Consider the following 16,565-nt stretch of genomic DNA (forward strand, 5'->3'; position numbering starts at 1 on the left):
TCCAATACTGAAGAATGTCGTAGCGCTGCCGGTGTGGATTGTGATTGTTTACACTGGTTAAATGAGGAGAAATCAATGAAGATATTTGTGCAATCTCTGGTATAACTTTTGAAATAAAAACAGGAAATGCTGGAAACACTCAGCAGGTCAGGCGGTATCTGTGGAGAAGGTTAGCGGTTCAGGTCGATGACCTTTTGTCAGAACTTGGGGGGTGGGGGTTGGACCTGAGACATCGGAGCACTGCAAGTTCTGAGGGAAGTAGACTAGATTGAGTGAGGGCAGCAGAGAAGTTGAGACAGCCGATGTCACGCCGGCAGATCGGAATGAAAAGATTACGAAAGGGTAAGATGCCAGAGGGAGGGGTCCAGGTGGAGCGAGAATTCTACACAGGAAAAGGGTCCAATTCTGACAATGGTCATTGACCTGAAACGTTAACTGTGTTTCTCTCTCCACAGATGCTGCCTGACCTGCTTATAGTGTCCGCGCATCAATAACACACGGACTGCAGGAGAACGGTAATAACAGGTATTTACTGAACAGAGGGTATGCTGAAACTGAAAGTACAGAAGCCTGCTATGGCTTTGTATACAGGTGTGGTCACTGCCGGTACTGCAGTATAAAAGCAGTTCTCCCTTAAAGGTACATACACAACACTGCTGACCTCCAACATTTGCTGTTGTTATTTCAGATTTCCAGCATCCGCAGTATTTTGCTTTTGTTTCCATGTTACAACTTTCATTTCTTGCTCCTGCGACATACTATCTCACCGCTCCCCACAAGGTGGAGACACACTCAAAGCGCCGAGTGAACAGAGGAGAACGTGAGATGGAGAGGAGGCTGAGATTCTACTACAGAGTTTGTAGAAAATGTATCCTCAGTGTTAAAAGCAAAATGACAAGAGAAAGACTGGCTTCAGTGTTAGTTAGAGGTCAGTGACCGTGCATTTAACAAGGGAAGAATGGGTTTGAATCCAGCTACAGTTTGTTTAATGGTCCTTTTTATACAACAACAACAACTTGCATTTATATAGCGCTTTGAACACAGCAAACTGTCCCACGGTGCTTCACAGGAGCGATATCAAACAAATTTTGACACCGAGCTACGTAAGGTGATATTAGGGCAGGTGACCAAAAGCTTGGTCAAAGAGGTAGATTTTGAGGATCGTCTTAAAGGAGGAAAGAGGTGGAGAGGGGGAGAGGTTTAGGCAGGGAATTCCAGGGCTTGAGGCCCGGGCAGCTGAAGGCACAGCTGACAATGGTGGAGCGATGAATAGCTGGGATACGCATGAGGCCAGAATTGGAGAAGCGCCGAGATCTCAGGGGGTTGTGGAGCTGGATGAGGTTACATAGATAGGGAGAGGTGAGGCCATGGAGGGGGATTTGAAAACAAGGATGAGAATATTAAGATCGAGGCGTTTCTCAACCGGGAGTCAATGTAAGTCAGCGAGCACAGGGGCGATGGGTGAACGGGAGTTGGTGCGAGTTAGGACTCGGGCAGCTGAGTTTTGGACGAGCTCAATTTATGGAGGGTGGAAGATGAGTGGCTGTGCAGGAGAGCGTTGAATAGTCAAGTCTCGAGGTAACAAAGGCAGGGATGAGGGTTTCAGCAGCGGAGGAGCTGAGGCAGGGACGGAGTCGGATGAGGTTACAAAGGTGGAAGTAGGCAGTCTTAGTGATGGCTTTAGTGAATGAAGAACTGAAAGTTCAGTGGGTATATTCTATGTGGGAATCTTCTTCATACCGACTCATGTTATGTGCTCCCTCCTTTGGGTCTAGAACACTTTATATATTTATGTGGTAGGGGTATAGCTCAGGAGGGCAGCATTTATCTGTAAATCGAGTCTCCGGGTTAAACCTGGCTGGTCTCTTAACAACAAAGTGGAAGATGCAGTTTTTCTCTTTGCCTCAAAGTCGCGTCACCACGGGGCGATATCGGTTTCAACACTTGCTGTGGAGATCATTTGAATAATAAATCCTGTGATGGATCTTAGAATATTGCGACTGAACCCGGCCCCAGTGAGCTGCCAGTGTCAGACAGATTCAGTCCCCGGTTTGTGCCATTGGAGAAGGTGTATTGAGCTGTCTCAGTGAGGCCAGTGGGAATTAGAATCAGTGATCAGAGAATATGGGAAGATCCTTCGGATCAGATTAAAACAGTGGCTGTTTGAAAGTGGGTGAATGCTGCCCCCAGTGTACTGTCGTTGGAATTACAGCTCCAAGGAAGAGTATTGGACTATAGGGTGAAAGGTCTCCAGTTTAAATCTGGAAAACCCCTCAGCAAGCTGCACGTTTGATGAATAAGGACTCTGCATTCTGTATCCTTCTACACCAGCTGTGATATTGTAACCAGTAATAATTCTCCACAAGCATATTAGAGACACTCTTCAAAGATATCAGCCTTTTTAAACAGGACGTCAAGCAAAGCATTTGTGGATTGACCTCATCTTCTCTGCTCCTGTTTCCCAGGTTGGTGATGTCCTGCCCGATGGGTTTCGGGCCCCACTTAGATTTCACAATATGAACAAAAATCATTGGGATAGCTGTCTCTTTCATGGCTCAAAGTGATCTTTGTTTAGGGTTTATTGAAGCAGAAGGTTACTTGAATTAGGCAGTATAACTCAGTGGACAGTGCACAAGGTCATGCTCACTGTCTGAGGGCATAGCTCAATGCTGGAGCATTTGACTGAAAATCAAGAGGGCCCCAAATCCAATCTGGGTGTGCTCCCTCACAAACTTTCACGTCATTGGAATGCAATATATTTATAATTCTGTAGCAACAATTTCATGGCATTATTGAAAGGTCTCAGTCTTTTTAAAACAGTTTAGAATTGTATAATAATTGCTGAAGATAATCCCAGCTTTTTTACTCTATTCATCCCTAATGGTGTCCTGAATGTCCTGGTTTTATTCTAAAGCACATACAGCAGAAATAGGTATCTGGAGGTATAGCTCAGTGGTCGAGCTATTTGACGGCGAATCTGAGCGAGCCTCAGTTCAAATCTGGGTCGGCATTATGGATTTGTGATTTCACTTTCCCTCAATGCCTGATCTGTAAATATTATAATCAGTATAATTACTCCCCATAGCCACTTTTGAACAACAAGCAATCATTGAGGTGTTGAAGGTATGGATTTGGTTTTCTGTGGCGGAGGCAGAGATCAAGAGGTTACTGGCTCCAAGCCAGATTTCCACTCAGTGATGTTTATCTTGAGTATACAAAGTAAACATGGAACAAGATTCACCAAAACCTCTCTGGCAGCACCTGGCAAACAAGCAACCTTCACCACCTAGAAGGACAAGGGCAGCAGGTGCATGGGACCACTATTAGCTCCAGGCTCCCCTCCAAGTTACACATCATCTTAACTTGGAAATATATAGTCGTTCCCTTATTGTCGCTGGGTCAAAATCCTGGAGCTCCCTATCCAACAGCACCGAGGGAGTATCTTCACCACACGGACTGCAGCGGTTCAAGAAGAAGACCCACCACGACCTTCTCAATGGTCGCTGGGGATGGGCTAAAAATGCCGGCCTTGCCAGTGAGGCCCACTTCTCGAGAATTAATCTATATATATAAAGCGGCTCTTCTGTCCCGATCTCTGTCTGTCTGTCTGTCCGTTCTCTATACGTTTGAAAGTTACAGAGCGTACCGACGCGCGCGTCGCCTCAAAAGAAAGCTTGCAATTCCGGACCGGTCATAGGCATTTTTACGTTTCGGCCGCACAAAAATCTCGCCCGCGGTATCCGAAAAACGTTCAGCCTTCCGCTCATTAGCATCTCATTAGCGACCGTGTGACGTCGAGGTCGACCAATCGGACGGCGGGTTCCTTCCTACAGTTGAGTGTCGAGTGACTCGACGATTGACCAATCCTACGCTTCGGTGACCTGACCGGTCGACCAATCGGTGCGTGTGTGGGCGGGCCTTATCCTTCTGAACCGAGGCGAGTGGCCGCCATCTTGATTTTTCACGATTTTTTTCCCCACACTTTCAGTGTGTTAGGGAAGTAAGGTAAATATTTGAATTATGTGTTAGGGAATTAATTAACAATTTATTTGAGTTTTATATTGTGTTTAGCAACCCCCCCCCCTCCTCCTCACCCTCGCGCAGGGGGGACTCGGGGCCTGAAGGTCAAAAAATTTCTCTCTCTCTCTCTCTTTCTTCCCTCTCTCTCTCTCCTTCTCCTCTTCCCTCTCTCTCCTTCTCCTCTTCCCTCTCTCCTCTTCCCTCTCTCTCCTTCTCCTCTTCCCTCTCTGTCTCTCTCTACTTCCCCCTCTCAGGTTTCACGGTGTCGCGGACGGAGCGCGGGCGGGCTGCCCGAAGTTTCCCGCTCGCTAGCCGCCCTTGCCTGCTCCCCGCGGGCCGCCTCGCGCCGTCCGCACTGACCGCGCATGCGCCGCCCGCACTGACCGCGCATGCGCCGCCCGCACTGACCGCGCATGCGCCGCCCGCCCGCAGCGGCCGTCCATCAGCCGCGCGATACGCGGGGGACCTCAGCTCCGGTCCGTCCCGGCCTCAGAACCCGACCGCGCCTTAAGCGCTAGGCCCCGCACGGCCGCTATCGCAACGGCACCGGACCTCAGGCGCTAGGCAGGGGGAGGGGCCGGAGAGAGGGACAGAGGGGAGTGGAGGAGCAGGGGAGGGGAGGGGTGGGGGTGGGCGAGGGGAGGGGAGGGGGTGGGGGAGGGTAGGTGTGGGGGTGGGGGAGGGGAGGGAGGGAGGGAGACAGGGGAGGGGAGGGAGGGAGAGGAGGGGAGGGGAGGGAGAGAGGGGAGGGGAGGGAGGGATAGGACAGGGAGAGGACATGACAGGGAGAGGGGGGACACACAGGGGCAGGGAGACCAAGCGCCCCAAAATTGCCCTCGCAAAGCGGGGCTCCCCAGCTAGTAATAAATATAACAGGAGAATGATAAATAATATTTCACACTGTCACAGAAATCACCTTGACAGCGGTTTCGGTTCGGCCTCCATTGTTGCCGTCACTGCAGGATATTTGCCCAGAGCAGCAGTCTGTGTTTTGCCAAATACATTCTTTGGAAGCAGCGGCTAAGAGGGAAGCCAAGGTTAATTCCCATAAAACTGTGTAATCCTCAGGTTCGTGGGCTCAGGTGCTTGTTTAACTTTGGATTGTTGATTGTTAAGAGGTGGGAATGGATTAAACACAAGTTGTAAATGGGGCCTGGATTTGCTGTTGGAAACAAACAGGTGAAATGCTTCTTAGTCTGTTTACTGAGGAAACGACCATATTAGGTGAACAGAAAATATTTCTTATTTGTTACAGGAACATAGGAGCAGGAGCAGGCCATTCAGCCCCTCGAGCCTGTTCCGCCATTCAGTTCGATCATGGCTGATCTGTTCCTCACTCCATTTACCTGCCTTTGCTCCGTATCCCTTGATATCTTTATCTAACAAAAATCTATCAATCTCAATCCTGACAGATTCAACTGACATAGTATCCACAGCCTTTTGGGGGAGAGAGTTCCAGATTTCTATTACCCTTTGTGTGAAGAAGTGTTTCCTGATTTCATTACTAAATGGTCTAGCTCTAATTTTAAGACTACGTCCCCTCGTTCATGACCCCCCCACCAGTGTTACTAGTTTCTCTGTATCTCAAGGGAATACAAGCCAGGTTTATGCAACTCGTCCTCATAATTTAACCCTTTTATCCCCGGTATCGCTCTGGTGAGTCTGCGCTGCCCCCCGCCCAAGGCCAATATATCCTTCCTGGGGTGTGGTGTCCAATACTGAAGAATGTCGTAGCGCTGCCGGTGTGGATTGTGATTGTTTACACTGGTTAAATGAGGAGAAATCAATGAAGATATTTGTGCAATCTCTGGTATAACTTTTGAAATAAAAACAGGAAATGCTGGAAACACTCAGCAGGTCAGGCGGTATCTGTGGAGAAGGTTAGCGGTTCAGGTCGATGACCTTTTGTCAGAACTTGGGGGGTGGGGGTTGGACCTGAGACATCGGAGCACTGCAAGTTCTGAGGGAGGTAGACTAGATTGAGTGAGGGCAGCAGAGAATTTGAGACGGCCAATGTCATGCCGGCAGATCGGAATGAAGAGATTATGAGAGGGTAAGATGCCAGAGGGAGGGGTCCAGGTGGAGCGAGAATTCTGCAGAGGAAAAGGGTCTAATTCTGACAATGGTCATTGACCTGAAATGTTAACTGTGTTTCTCTCTCTACAGATGCTGCCTGACCTGCTGACCTCCAGCATTTTCTGTTGTTATTTCAGATTTCCAGCATCCGCACTATTTTGCTTTTGTTTCCATGTTACAACTTTCATTTCTTGCTCCTGCGACATGCTATCTCACCGCTCCCCACAAGGTGGAGACACACTCAAAGCGCCGAGTGAACAGAGGAGAACGTGAGATGGAGAGAAGGCTGAGATTCTACTACAGAGTTTGTAGAAAATGTATCCTCAGTCTTAAAAGCAAAATGACAAGAGAAAGACTGGCTTCAGTGTTAGTTAGAGGTCAGTGACCGTGCATTTAACAAGGGAAGAATGGGTTTGAATCCAGCTACAGTTTGTTTAATGGTCTTTTTTATACAACAACAACAACTTGCATTTATATAGCGCTTTGAACACAGCAAACTGTCCCACGGTGCTTCACAGGAGCGATATCAAACAAATTTTGACACCGAGCTACGTAAGGTGATATTAGGGCAGGTGACCAAAAGCTTGGTCAAAGAGGTAGATTTTGAGGATCGTCTTAAAGGAGGAAAGAGGTGGAGAGGGGGAGAGGTTTAGGGAGGGAATTCCAGGGCTTGAGGCCCGGGCAGCTGAAGGCACAGCTGACAATGGTGGAGCGATGAATAGCTGGGATACGCATGAGGCCAGAATTGGAGAAGCGCCGAGATCTCAGGGGGTTGTGGAGCTGGATGAGGTTACATAGATAGGGAGAGGTGAGGCCATGGAGGGGGATTTGAAAACAAGGATGAGAATATTAAGATCGAGGCGTTTCTCAACCGGGAGTCAATGTAAGTCAGCGAGCACAGGGGCGATGGGTGAACAGGAGTTGGTGCGAGTTAGGACTCGGGCAGCTGAGTTTTGGATGAGCTCAAGTCTATGGAGGGTGGAAGATGAGTGGCTGTGCAGGAGAGCGTTGAATAGTCAAGTCTCGAGGTAACAAAGGCAGGGATGAGGGTTTCAGCAGCGGATGAGCTGAGGCAGGGACGGAGTCGGATGAGGTTACAAAGGTGGAAGTAGGCAGTCTTAGTGATGGCTTTAGTGAATGAAGAACTGAAAGTTCAGTGGGTATATTCTCTGTGGGAATCTTCTTCATACCGACTCATGTTATGTGCTCCCTCCTTTGGGTCTAGAACACTTTATATATTTATGTGGTAGGGGTATAGCTCAGGAGGGCAGCATTTATCTGTAAATCGAGTCTCCGGGTTAAACCTGGCTGGTCTCTTAACAACAAAGTGGAAGATGCAGTTTTTCTCTTTGCCTCAAAGTCGCGTCACCACGGGGCGATATCGGTTTCAACACTTGCTGTGGAGATCATTTGAATAATAAATCCTGTGATGGATCTTAGAATATTGCGACTGAACCCGGCCCCAGTGAGCTGCCAGTGTCAGACAGATTCAGTCCCCGGTTTGTGCCATTGGAGAAGGTGTATTGAGCTGTCTCAGTGAGGCCAGTGGGAATTAGAATCAGTGATCAGAGAATATGGGAAGATCCTTTGGATCAGATTAAAACAGTGGCTGTTTGAAAGTGGGTGAATGCTGCCCCCAGTGTACTGTCGTTGGAATTACAGCTCCAAGGAAGAGTATTGGACTATAGGGTGAAAGGTCTCCAGTTTAAATCTGGAAAACCCCTCAGCAAGCTGCAGGTTTGATGAATAAGGACTCTGCATTCTGTATCCTTCTACACCAGCTGTGATATTGTAACCAGTAATAATTCTCCACAAGCATATTAGAGACACTCTTCAAAGATATCAGCCTTTTTAAACAGGACGTCAAGCAAAGCATTTGTGGATTGACCTCATCTTCTCTGCTCCTGTTTCCCAGGTTGGTGATGTCCTGCCCGATGGGTTTCGGGCCCCACTTAGATTTCACAATATGAACAAAAATCATTGGGATAGCTGTCTCATTCATGGCTCAAAGTGATCTTTGTTTAGGGTTTATTGAAGCAGAAGGTTACTTGAATTAGGCAGTATAACTCAGTGGACAGTGCACAAGGTCATGCTCACTGTCTGAGGGCATAGCTCAATGCTGGAGCATTTGACTGAAAATCAAGAGGGCCCCAAATCCAATCTGGGTGTGCTCCCTCACAAACTTTCACGTCATTGGAATGCAATATATTTATAATTCTGTAGCAACAATTTCATGGCATTATTGAAAGGTCTCAGTCTTTTTAAAACAGTTTAGAATTGTATAATAATTGCTGAAGTTAATCCCAGCTTTTTTACTCTATTCATCCCTAATGGTGTCCTGAATGTCCTGGTTTTATTCTAAAGCACATACAGCAGAAATAGGTATCTGGAGGTATAGCTCAGTGGTCGAGCTATTTGACGGCGAATCTGAGCGAGCCTCAGTTCAAATCTGGGTCGGCATTATGGATTTGTGATTTCACTTTCCCTCAATGCCTGATCTGTAAATATTATAATCAGTATAATTACTCCCCATAGCCACTTTTGAAGAGGAGAACGTGAGATGGAGAGAAGGCTGAGATTCTCCTACAGAGTTTGTAGAAAATGTATCCTCAGTCTTAAAAACAAAATGACAAGAGAAAGGCTGGGAGCAATCTAGAGTAAAAATACTTAATTGGATGAAAGCCAATTTCAGTGGGTTGAGAATGGATCTGGCCCGGGTAAATTGGCAACAAAGATTGGGAGACAAAACTGTAATGGAACAATGGGCTGCCTTTAAAGAGGAGATGGTTCGGATAGAGTCAATGTACATTCCCACTAGGGGGAAAGGTATGGCAACCATAGCCAGAGCTCCCTGGATGACTAAAGAGGTAGAGAGTAAGATGAAGCAGAAAAAGGGGGCGTATGACAGATGTCAGGTTGAGAATACAACTGAGAACTACATAGGATTACATAGGATAAACGACATAGAAACAGGCCATGCGGCCCAACCAGTCCATGCTGGTGTTTATGCTCCTCTCGAGCCTCCTCCCGTCTTTCCTCATCTAAATCCATCAGCATAACCCTCTAGTCCCTTCTCCCTCATACGTTTGTCCAGCCTCCCCTTAAATGCATCTATACTATTCACTTCAACCACTCCCTGTGGTAGCGATTTTCACATTCCCACCACTCTTTGGGTAAAGAAGTTTGTTTTGAATTCCCTATTGGATTTCTTGGTGACTATCTTATATTGATGGCCTCTAGTTTTGCTCTTCCCAACAAGTGGAAACATTCTCTCTGTATCCACTGTATCAAAACCTTTCATAATTTTAAAGACCTCTCTTAGGTCACCCCTCAGCCTTCTTTTTTCAAGAGAAATTATCCAGGCTGAATGTGGAAAGTTCAGAGGGGAAGTGAAAAATGAAATAAGAGGGGCAATGACAGTATGAGAATAGATTGGCAGCTAACATAAAAGGGAATCCAAAAGTCTCCTATAGGCATATAAATAGTAAACGGGTAGTAGGAGGAGGGGTGGGGCTGATTAGGGACCAAAATGGAGACCTATGCATGGAGGAAGAGGGCATGGCTGAGATACTAAATGAGTACTTTGCATCTATCTCTACCAAGGAAGAAGATGCTGCCAAAGTCATAGTGAAAGAGGAGGTAGCTGAGATACTGGTTGGGATAAAAATTGATAAGGAGGAGGTGCTGGAAAGGCTGTCTATACTTAAAGTTGATAAGTCACCAGAACCGGATGGGATGCATCCTAGGAGACTGAGGGAAGTAAAGGTGGAAATTGTGGGCGTACTGGCCATAATCTTCCAATCCTCCTTAGAGACGGGGGTGGTGCCAGAGGACTGGAGAATTTCAAATGTTACACCCTTGTTCAATAAAGGGTGTAAGGATAAACACAGCAACTGCAAGCCAGTCAGTTTATCCTCGGTAATGGGGAAGCTTTTAGAAACGATAATCCAGGACAAAATTAACAGTCACTTGGACAAGTATGGACTAATTAAGGAACACCAGCATGGATTTGTTAAAAGCAAATAGTGTTTAACCAAATTGATTGATTTTTTGATGAGTTAATAGAAAGGGTAGATGAGGGCAATGCAGTTGACATGGTGTACATGGACTTCCAAAATGCGTTTCATAAAGTGCCACATAATAGGCTTGCCAGCAAACTTGAAGCCCATGGAATAAAAGGGACAGTGGCAGCATGGATATGAAACTAGCGAAGTAACAGGAAACAGAGAGCAGTGGTGAACGTGTAAGGGGTTTTCTCTCTGAGATCGCCGAGGTTTCTCTCGCCAGAGGCCTCTCGCTCTCTTTTAAGAACATAAGAACATAAGAAATAGGAGCAGGAGTAGGCCAATCGGCCCCTCGAGCCTGCTCCGCCATTCAATAAGATCATGGCTGATCTGATCCTAACCGCCAATCCACTATCACAGAACCATCTCCTGCATCTAACAGAATTAGACACACGAAATAGGAGCAGGATCAGGCTACACGGCCCCTGGGCCCGCTCCGCTACCCACAGGGCCATGACCAATCCGAACCTAGACTCATGTCCACATTCCTGCCTGCTCCCCGTAACCCTTAATTCCCTTTACTTCTAGGAAACTGTCTATTTCTGTTTTTAATTTATGTAATGATGTAGCTTCTACAGTTTTTTGGGGCAGCATATTCCATGGACCTACCACCCTCTGAGTGAAGTAGTTCATCCTCATCTCAGTTTTGAAAGAGCAGCCCCTTATTCTAAGACTATGCCCCCTAGTTCTAGTTTCACCCATCATCGGGAACATCTCCCCTGCATCCACCCGATCCAACCCCTTCACAATCTTATATGTTTCAATAAGATCGCCTCTCATTCTTCTGAACTCCAATGAGTAGAGTCCCAATCTACTCAACCTCTCCTCATATGTCCATCCCCTCATCCCCGGGATTAACCGAGTGAACCTTCTTTGTACTGACTCGAGAGCAAGTATGTCCTTTCTTAAGTATGGACACCAAAACTGTATGCAGTATTCCAGGTGCGGTCTCACCAATACCTTGTACAACTGAAGCAATACCTCCCTATTTTTATATTCTATCCCCCTAGCAATGAAAGCCAACATTCCATTGGCCTTCTTAATCACTTGCTGCACCTGCATACTAACCTTTTGAGTTTCGTGCACCAGGACCCCCAGATCCCTTTGTACTTCAGTACTTTCCAGTTTCTTGCCATTAAGATAATAACTTGCTCTACGATTTTTCCTGCCAAAGTGCATAACCTCACACTTTCCAGTATTGTATTCCATCTGCCAAATCTCTGCCCACTTACTTAGCCTGTTTATGTCCCCTTGAAGGTTTTTTATGTCCTCCTCACTCACTACTTTCCCCCCCATCTTAGTATCATCTGCAAACTTTGATATGTTACACTCGGTCCCCTCCTCCAAATCGTTAATATAGATTGTAAAGAGTTGGGGACCCAGCACTGACCCCTGCGGAACACCACTAGTTACTGATTGCCAGTCTGAGAATGAACCATTTATCCCAACTCTCTGCCTTCTGTTAGATAGCCAATCCTCTATCCATGCCAGAATATTACCCCCAATCCCGTGATTTTTTATCTTAAGCAATAATCTTTTGTGTGGCACCTTGTCAAATGCCTTTTGGAAGTCTAAATACACTACGTCCACTGGTTCCCCTTTATCCACCCTATATGTTACTTCCTCAAAGAACTCCAGCAAATTTGTCAAACATGACTTCCCCTTCATAAAACCATGCTGACTTTGTCCTATTAAATTATGATTATCCAAATGTCCTGTTACTGTCTCCTTAATAATGGACTCCAAAATTTTACCTACCACAGATGTTAGGCTAACCGGTCTATAGTTTCCAGCCTTCTGTCTACTGCCCTTTTTAAATAAGAGTGTTACATTAGCAGTTTTCCAGTCTGCCGGGACCTTTGCCGAGTCCAGGGAGTTTTGGAAAATTATTACCAATGCATCCACAATCCCTACCGCCACTTCCCTCAAGACCCTAGGATGTAAGCCATCAGGTCCAGGTGATTTATCCGCCTTGAGTCCCATTATTTTACCGAGTACCACTTCCTTAGTGATTTTGATCATGTTTAGCTCCTCCCCCCCTTTAGCCCCCTGTTTGTCCAATGTTGGGATATTCTTAGTGTCTTCTACTGTAAAGACTGATATAAAATATTCATTCAGTGTTTTTGCCATCTCCATATTTCCCACCATTAATTTCCTGGTCTCATCCTCTAAGGGACCAACATTTACTTTAGCCACCCTTTTTCTTTTTATATAACTATAAAAACTCTTACTATCTGTTTTTATATTTTTTGCTAATTTACTTTCATAATCTATCTTCCCTTTCTTAATCAATCTTTTTGTTATATTTTGCTGTCTTTTAAAGTTTTCCCAATCCTCTATCCTCCCACTAGATTTGGCTACCTTATATGCCCTTGTTTTTAGTCGAATACTATCCTTAATGCACGTAGCATTCGTAACAAAATAGACGAGTTAATGGCACAAATAACTACATATGGGGATGATCTTGTGGCCATTACAGAAACATGGCTGCAGGGTGACAATGCCTGGGAATTAAACATACCAAGTTATTTAATGATCAGGAAGGACAGGCAGGAAGGAAGGGGAGGTGGGGTGGCTATGCTAATAAAGGAAGGAATCACTGTAATACAGAGAAATGATATTGGGTCAAAAGATCAGGATAATGAAACAGTTTGGGTGGAGGTAAGGAATAATAAGGGGAAAAAAACACTAGTGGGCGTAGTCTATAGGCCTCCGAACAATGGCAACTCTGTTGGACGGAGTATCAATCAGGAAATAGTTGAGGCTTGTAATAAGGGAACATCTATAATTATGGGGGATTTTAACTATCATATTAATTGGACAAATCAAATTGGGTAGGGCTGCCTTGAGGATGAGTTCATTGAGTGTATTAGGGATGGGTTTCTTCAGCAGTATGTAACTGAACCGACCAGGGGGCAAGCAACCTTGGATCTGGCCCTGTGCAACGAGACAGGATTAATTAAAAATGTCCTAGTAAAGGACCCCCTTGGAATGAGTGACCATAACATGGTTGAATTCCATATTCAATTAGAGGGTGAGAAGGTTGGATCTCAAACAAGCGTGCTAAGCTTGAATAAAGGAGACTATGAAGGTATGAGAGCGGAATTGAGTAGAGTGGATTGGGAAAGTAGATTAAAGGGTAAGACGATACATGATCAGTGGTGTACATTTAAGGAGTTATTTTACAACTTCCAAAAAATATATATTCCACTGAGAAGAAAAGGGTGTAAAAGAAAAGACAGCCATCCGTGGCTAAGTAAGAAATTAAGGATAGTATTCGACTAAAAACAAGGGCATATAAGGTAGCCAAATCTAGTGGGAGGATAGAGGATTGGGAAAACTTTAAAAGACAACAAAAAATAACAAAAAGATTGATTAAGAAAGGGAAGATAGATTATGAAAGTAAATTAGCAAAAAATATAAAAACAGATAGTAAGAGTTTTTATAGTTATATAAAAAGAAAAAGGGTGGCTAAGGTAAATGTTGGCCCCTTAGAGGATCAGACTGGGAAATTAATGGTGGGAAATATGGAGATGGCAAAAACACTGAATGAATATTTTATATCAGTCTTTACAGTAGAAGACACTAAGAATATCCCAACACTGGACAAACAGGGGGCTAAAGGGGGGAGGAGCTAAACATGATCAAAATCACTAAGGAAGTGGTACTCGGTAAAATAATGGGACTCAAGGCGGATAAATCACCTGGACCTGATGGCTTACATCCTAGGGTCTTGAGGGAAGTGGCGGTAGGGATTGTGGATGCATTGGTAATAATTTTCCAAAACTCCCTGGACTCGGCAAAGGTCCCGGCAGACTGGAAAACTGCTAATGTAACACTCTTATTTAAAAAGGGCAGTAGACAGAAGGCTGGAAACTATAGACCGGTTAGCCTAACATCTGTGGTAGGTAAAATTTTGGAGTCCATTATTAAGGAGACAGTAACAGGACATTTGGATAATCATAATTTAATAGGACAAAGTCAGCATGGTTTTATGAAGGGGAAGTCATGTTTGACAAATTTGCTGGAGTTCTTTGAGGAAGTAACATATAGGGTGGATAAAGGGGAACCAGTGGACGTAGTGTATTTAGACTTCCAAAAGGCATTTGACAAGGTGCCACACAAAAGATTATTGCTTAAGATAAAAAATCACGGGATTGGGGGTAATATTCTGGCATGGATAGAGGATTGGCTATCTAACAGAAGGCAGAGAGTTGGGATAAATGGTTCATTCTCAGACTGGCAATCAGTAACTAGTGGTGTTCCGCAGGGGTCAGTGCTGGGTCCCCAACTCTTTACAATCTATATGAACGATTTGGAGGAGGGGACCGAGTGTAACATATCAAAGTTTGCAGATGATACTAAGATGGGAGGGAAAGTAGTGAGTGAGGAGGACATAAAAAACCTGCAAGGGGACATAGACAGGCTAAGTAAGTGGGCAGAGATTTGGCAGATGGAATACAATACTGGAAAGTGTGAGGTTATGCACTTTGGCAGGAAAAATCGTAGAGCAAGTTATTATCTTAATGGCAAGAAACTGGAAAGTACTGAAGTACAAAGGGATCTGGGGGTCCTGGTGCACGAAACTCAAAAGGTTAGTATGCAGGTGCAGCAAGTGATTTAGAAGGCCAATGGAATGTTGACTTTCATTGCTAGGGGGATAGAATATAAAAATAGGGAGGTATTGCTTCAGTTGTACAAGGTATTGGTGAGACCGCACCTGGAATACTGCGTACAGTTTTGGTGTCCATACTTAAGAAAGGACATACTTGCTCTCGAGTCAGTATAAAGAAGGTTCACTCGGTTAATCCCGGGGATGAGGGGATGGACATATGAGGAGAGGTTGAGTAGATTGGGATTCTACTCATTGGAGTTCAGAAGAATGAGAGGCGATCTTATTGAAACATATAAGATTGTGAAGGGGTTGGATCGGGTGGATGCGGGGAAGATGTTCCCGATGATGGGTGAAACTAGAACAAGGGGGCATAGTCTTAGAATAAGGGGCTGCTCTTTCAAAACTGAGATGAGGAGGAACTACTTCACTCAGAGGGTGGTAGGTCCATGGAACATGCTGCCCCAGAAAGCTGTAGAAGCTACATCATTACATAAATTTAAAACAGAAATAGACAGTTTCCTAGAAGTAAAGGGAATTAAGGGTTACGGGGAGCGGGCAGGAATTTGGACATAAGTCTAGGTTCGGATCGGTCATGGCCCTGTGGGTAGCGGAGCGGGCCCAGGAGCCGTGTAGCCTGATCCTGCTCCTATTTCGTGTGTCTAATTCTGTTAGATTCAGGAGATGGTTCTGTGATAGTGGATTGGCGGTTAGGATCAGATCAGCCATGATCTTATTGAATGGCGGAGCAGGCTCGAGGGGCCAATTGGCCTACTCCTGCTCCTATTTCTTATGTTCTTATGTTCTAATACTGAAGGAGGCCTTTAGCTCCATTGTGCCTGCACCGTGTGTTTGGCAGAGCTGTTCAATTAATCCCACTCCACTTCCCTTACCCCATAGCCCTGTAGATGTTTCCCCTTCAAGGATTTATCCAATTCCTTTTTGAAAGTTACCATTGAATCTGCTTCCACCACCCTTGCAAACAGTGTATTCCAGATCACAAGAACTCGCTGTGTAAAAAAATGTCTCCACATGGTGCCTTTTTTTCCCTTGTCAATCACCTTAAATCTGTGTCCTCTGGTTACTGGCCCTTCTGCCACTAGAAACAGCTTAATTTACACGATAAAAAACGTCCATGATTTTGAACAGCTGAAAAATAACTCTGCATAAAATTTCTTGCCAATTTTGAAAGAAGGGTGAGGAGTCTCTTTAAAGCAATGGTTAGCTTTATCTAATATTTGTTTGACATGACCCCGTCATCTTCCTATCCCGCATGGTGTCCTGCGCTATGCAACATTTTGTTGTGAAGCAGAAAACCACCAATAAGGCTCTGGGGGTATAGCTCAGTGGTAGAGCATTTCACTGCAGATCAAGAGGTCCCTGGTTCAAATCCAGGTGCCCCCTCATTACCATTTCAGCTCAATAATTAAAAGTCTCTTTCTCCACACTTGCTTTGTGTTCATTAATAATAATGTTGCTTCAGAGCCACTTTTCACCAACAGTCAATTCTTGTGATGATGAAGCTGTAGATTGCTTATTTCAGTGAAAGAGTCAGCACAAAGTGCAGTGAGAAAAATGAAACAGCAATTTTAGTGTTGGTTTAGGGATAAATGTAACCCAGCACCATGGCTGAGCTCCCTTGACCTTCTTCAAATAATGCCATGAGGTATTTTACACCCACCAGAGATGACAGACAAGCCTCGGTTGAATGTGTCGTCTGAAAAATGGCCCTTGCAACAAGCCAGCACTTCCCTCAGACCTAAACTGAAGTGTTAGCCAGGATTATGTACTCA

The 16,565-nt window shown here is 45.2% G+C and overlaps 1 non-coding gene across 1 annotated transcript; it reads left to right on the top strand.

The window, feature by feature from the left end:
- The first annotated feature begins 16,104 nt into the window (after window positions 1-16,104).
- On the top strand, window positions 16,105-16,176 carry trnac-gca (transfer RNA cysteine (anticodon GCA)). Its single transcript has one exon. It is a non-coding gene; the product is annotated as a tRNA-Cys (tRNA).
- Window positions 16,177-16,565: the final 389 nt, after the last annotated feature.

This window comes from Somniosus microcephalus, chromosome 24, assembly GCF_052327205.1.
Source record: "Somniosus microcephalus isolate GS21.2 chromosome 24, FLI_Smic_1.0, whole genome shotgun sequence".
Lineage (NCBI taxonomy): Eukaryota > Metazoa > Chordata > Chondrichthyes > Squaliformes > Somniosidae > Somniosus > Somniosus microcephalus.